Below are 6,000 nucleotides of genomic sequence, written 5' to 3'. Positions count from 1 at the left end.
TCTCCTACCTAACAAAATTTGTGATTCAATTGGAGAGATTGGATTACTTTTTTTGTTTGATGACTGCGATCCCCCTGGTGCCTAGTGTTGTGTGTATTGTCTGTGTATTAAGTGTTGTGTGTCTGTTCTTTGTTCTGTGTTAAGAAGATGGGTCATAACGTTTCTCGCCCATTGCCGGAAGAAAATCCCAAAGATTGGATGTATAGGAATAGTGCCGGTTACTGGACTAATCCTTATTTAGATAATTTGGCAGGATGGAGTGAATGTATGTCGCAGGTAGATGATTTTCCTAGACATGGGTCATTTAAGACCCGCGATATGGAAAACGCGTATTCCATGGTGAACGGTGGATGGGGCGATCCGAATTGGGACTACACTTATATGCGTGAGTCCTATGATAAATGGGTAAATATGAAGAAGTACTGGGACAAAGGTCCAGAAAGAGTCAATGCTTCTAAATGCTCTTTGAATAAGAAACAATCGCCTCCGCCATACAATTCGACACCGTCTACTAGCCCTGGTCTTTATCCTGCGCTCCCTGTTGCTGCGTCTTTACAGCCCGCTTTTGCATTTGTACGAGAGCGAAATGAAATTCATGTTAAACCAGCGAAAGCTAGTGATATTGATGCTATATGTAGGAGTCTTCCTATTCCAACTAACCCCACAAAATATGTACAGATCTTGAAAAGCCACACTGCACGCACAGTTAACGGGCCCTGATTTTAGAACTATTCTTTTGCGTACTTTGGGAGACGATGTTACAGAGGAGTTGATCATTGAAAAATGTCCGACCCTCGCGCGAGTTAATGATGCCATTACAGGCGAGGGCACGGCCGCGAACCGTCACCAGATTTTTTGGGAAAACGATGCCAATGTAATGCAAATGTATAATGAGCTAAAGGATTTTCTGGATAACAGAATATCATCCAAGCGTGACATTTCACATGCAGCTAACACTAAGCAGGGTTTTAAGGAAACGCCATCTGCCTTTGTGGTGCGTTTTAAAGCAGCATGGGAGAATGATTCTAAACTGCCAACTGATGATACACACAATGTGTTGTTTATAAATACTTGTTTGAATAACATGAAAGCTTCTCAGGCTCAACTGATTCGCATCACGACAGACAGATTGCTCGAGAAGTCGGTAGATCAGTTCTGTGCTCGAATTAGAGATTTAGATGCCGCTGGAGGTTTTCAGTCTGCTTCTGGTTTAGTTAAGTCTGAACCCACTATGTTCTTTGCTGCAACAGGAAGTGGTGCATCCCAGCCACAGTACAAAACTCAAGGAGGAGGTTTTAGGAAAAAGGGGAGGTGCAATTATTGTGGGAAGTCTGGTCATTGGGTTAAAACTTGTAGACAGAGAATGGAAGATGAGAGAAGGGGCGTACCCACTCAGCGAGTAGAGAATACAGACCAGCATGCAGTCGTGCAGAGGCCCACACAGCAGCAATATCCTACCCAGTGGACTTCTGCATAGGGCAGCCTACGGAGCGATGAACCCCATGATTTTCGATGATAACTTTATCCTACAGTAATCACCCTTGACCTTGCCTAATGTCACGTTGCGCATAGACAATAAAGACTATTGTTTTCTTGTTGATACTGGCGCTACCTGTTCTTCAATTGCTGGGGGTGAATATTCTGGTCCCATTTCAGGAAAAAGTATCCGCTCCGTGGGAATAGATGGGGTTCCAATTTCATGTCCTGTAACTCACCTTTTGCCTGTAGTGACACCGACTGGTACTAATTTTTATCATAGCTTTACAATAATTCCAAACTCACCTTTAAACCTTTTAGGAAGAGATATGATGCATAAAATGGGAATGGAGATTCTGTTTTTCGAAAGCAATGTCTCACTGTCTTTTCCTTCTGTCCTCATGCTCTCAACCGAGCCACAGCCACATCCGGAAGATTTTTTCCAAGGTAGTACAGAGGTCCTGCCTGATGAACCGAATTTAGGTGAAGTTAACCCTAAATTATGGGCCTCTCACAAAGATGAGGCAGGTTTGATCCAGGTAAAACCGTATCATGCACTCATGAAAACACACCATCCGATTTTTGTTAAACAATATCCATTGTCAAAAGAGAAGAATGTTGGCATTGCTCCAGTTATTGACAATTTATTGTCACAAGGTGTTTTGATCGAGACACATTCACCGTATAACACACGATTAATCCGTCTTGAAGGCAGATAAAAAATGCTGGAGGCTAACACAGGATTTACGTGAGATTAATAAATTAGTTATTCCGTTAGCTCCTTTGGTGCCCGATGTAGCTACCGTTGTTAACTCTATACCAGCGACTCACAGATTTTTTACTGTGATTGATCTTTGTTCTGCTTTTTTCAGTGTCCCTTTGGCCTCAGAGACGCAGCCACTTTTCGCATTTACCTATAGGGGACGTCAATTCACCTGGACCCGTCTTCCTCAGGGTTTTGTTGACTCGCCAGCCGTATTCTCCGCTGTAGTGCACAGAACTTTGGCTGATATACACCTTCCAGAAACAACCTGCGTCCTTCAATACGCAGATGACATCCTTGTCACAGGACTGACTGAGCAGGACTGCCACAAAGCATCAGTGATTGTCTGCAATGTCCTGGCTCAGGCTGGATTTAAAGCTTCACACCAGAAACTACAGTGGGTGAAGAAAGGTCTCATATCTGGGCCATGTGATCTCAGAAGGCCAACGTAAGATATCGCAGGACCGAGTGCAGCTTGTGACTAGGTTTTCAAGACCTCAGACTGTGAAACAGATGCAGAGCTTCTTGGGACTGGTGAACTACTGCCGAGCATGGATCCCTGACTGCGCACAGCATGATAAAGTTTTGCGTAGTGCTATTGATCACAAAGCTCCTCCATCACATCTCATTCTGTGGACTCATGAAATGACTGACAGTTTTGCTGCCCTCAAGAAGGCTATACAGTCTGCTCCAGCTCTAGGTCTTCCGAATTATGCTAAGCCTTTTCATCTATATGTGCACGAACGTGGTGGTACGGCTGCGGGGATCCTAGCCCAGGAACACGGTGACAGATATCGCCCTGTTGCATATCTTTCCAAATCTTTAGACAACATAGCACAAGGGTTGCCCTCGTGCTTGCGTGCAGTGGCTGCTGCGGCTCTGATGGTCCGGGATGCTGAGAAAACGGTGCTGTCACATCCTTTGATACTGTACACCTCACATCAGGTAACAGCTATTTTACACAACCTCAACACACAACATATGACAGCACAACGTAGATCTGGTTATGAGACCACGCTCTTGGCAACGGAAAACTTAACTATTAAGCCTTCTTCACAGCCGCATTCAGCTGTAGTAGCTCTGCGTGATCTGCTAGACGATATTGACTTAGATGGTTTTGACGACACACATGATTGCCTTAAACACATTGAACAAGAGACCTCTTGTAGGCCCGATCTTTTAGATACGGCCCTGGAAGAGGGGGATTGTCTATATGTAGATGGTTCATGTTCAAAACCTTCTGATGGTGTGTATTTATGTGGATATTCGGTTGTAAGATTACCTGATGTAATAGTTGAAGCTAAATCATTACCATACACATCTGCACAAGCTGCAGAGTTGGTCGCACTCACAAGAGCATGTCAGTTGTCTGAAGGTAAAGTAGTGACTATATACACACTGATTCTAAGTATGCTTATGGTGTTGTGCATGATTTTGCCAAAACATGGAAGCAAAGAGACTTTAAAACAGCTGATGGAAAGCCCATAGCACATTTTAATCTCATAGGTGACCTTTTAAAAGCTGTTCAACTCCCTGCCAAAGTGGCCATAGTGAAGGTTAAAGGACATGCCGTAGGTGATTCAGAGGAAATTCAGGGAAATACGTTAGCGGATAAAGTAGCTAAGGAAGCAGCAAAACAACCAGTAGATTTGGACACAGTACATACAAATCCTGAGATCTCGATGATGTCACATATCTCCAGTATACCAGACATTGACCTAAAAATACTTCAAAGTCAGCCTACTGAGGAGGACATTGAGTATTGGCTTCTAAACAATGTAAATCAGATTCTGCTGGTATCATTAGAGATGTAGATGGCAAAATTGCTCTTCCCAAACTAGCCTTAATAGTGTTGGTGAAGCATTATCATGGGATGTCACACATTAGCATAGCTAAAGTCATACAGGCTATAAATGCATTATACTGTATTGCTGATGTAGCTAAAACAACCAAGCTAGTGTTGGATTCATGTTTGACTTGTGCCAAAACTAACGTACATCGACCTGTACAACATACTGCGCTTATTTTTCCTGAAGCCCCTTTCCAACACCTACAGATAGATTTTACACATATGCCAGCTGTACGAAATTTGAGATATCTGTTGGTTATAGTTGACAGATTCAGTAAGTGGCCAGAAGCATTTGCATGTGCGACAGAGAATGCTAAAACGGTTGTCAAAATATTAACAAAAGAGATCATCTCTAGGTTTGGTATTCCTAGTGTGATTGAAAGTGATAACGGCACACCTTTTGCTTCGAAGGTAACACAACTTTTGGCTAAAAGCTTAGCAATTGACTGGCATTTTAATATTCCCTATAACCCACAGTCAGCTGGAGTGGTAGAGAGAACAAACAGAACCATTAAGGAACGTATTACTAAAGCCTGCATTGAAACAGGCGAAATTGGACTGTTGTTCTCCCGGCAGTGCTCACAGAAATGAGAATGACCCCATCTTCAACTACCAAACTGTCACCTTTTGAAATTTTAATGGGCCGGCCTTTCCCGACCCCATGGGTCAGGGGACGCACTGGCATTTCTTCCTTAGGTAACCTGGAAGTGATGGTGGACGACTACGTTTCTGCCCTGGTTGAGAAATTAAATTCTATCAGTGCTGATGTCTCACTAACTCTTCCTCTGCCCACAGATAAGCCAACACACCCTTTTGTGCCTAATCAGCAGGTCCTGATACGAAGTCTGAAGCCTACCAAGGTCGGTGAGCCGAAGTATCTGGGTCCAGCAAATGTTCTAGCTGTAACCAGAACTGGAGTTCTGACTGATCATCAGCCACAGTGGATACATGCAAGCAGGATCAAAACAGCACCCACTTAATCTGTGCACTAATTGGTCTGTTGGCCTAAGAAGCCTGCCTAAGTGAGTATTCAGGGCTGAAACAGTTGAGAGCCCACGGAAAGATCCTTTCTTTATAGTAGAAAGGGGGCCACCTCCGGGGTGAAGATCTGACTCACTTAACTGTTTGTTTAGCTTACCCTGATACCTGCTCTAGGTCTAAATTCTATAACAATATGTGCATAGTTGGAATTACACTCCCAATGTTGTTTAACCCCTTTGAATACTTTATTCAAGGAGCCCCACGTCTGCAAGGAGAAGAGACTTGGCTAGAGCATCCGGATCCACCTCATGCATATGCAACCAACATGTGGTGGAGACTAGCTAATCACACTGCTAAAACTATGGGTGGAAGGGGAGATTGTTATGTATGTACACTTATCCCTCACAGCACACACGAGCTTCCAGTTGTTGCTATCGGACCTAGTTCCACTGATGAGTTGAAGTGTGTGTCTTCAATGAGCAGTCCTGATTCTGTCTGGCAGTGTCCATGTAAAGTGCTCCAAGGTGCTTCTAATTCCACTAGTCTCTGTCTTACATGTTCAATAAACTATAGCCAGATAAATTTAACTCTTAGTTTTAATTCTGTGCCACCTGTTAGTTTAGGCATTGTACTCCAAATACCTAAGCACCTTTCTTGTGTTTCCCGAAGTAGAGGAAGTAAAGTTTTAGGAACCATTCCGTCAGTTTACTGTAATACTACGGAGACTCGACCCCTTAATTATTCTAATAGGGACTGCCGTGTATGTATATCTGTCCAACAAAAAGAAAGGCAGGCTCTGGCAGGACATATAACCTTTGCCAGGATATTGGCTAACTGCCAGAGTAACTGTACGTTTGAGCGCATACCAGGTCCACAGGAACACTGGTTGTTAAAGATTGGTATTGGATATGCGGACATACGGTGTATACAG

Source organism: Silurus meridionalis, chromosome 6, assembly GCF_014805685.1.
Source record: "Silurus meridionalis isolate SWU-2019-XX chromosome 6, ASM1480568v1, whole genome shotgun sequence".
Classification (NCBI taxonomy): domain Eukaryota; kingdom Metazoa; phylum Chordata; class Actinopteri; order Siluriformes; family Siluridae; genus Silurus; species Silurus meridionalis.
This window is presented reverse-complemented; position numbering follows the sequence as displayed.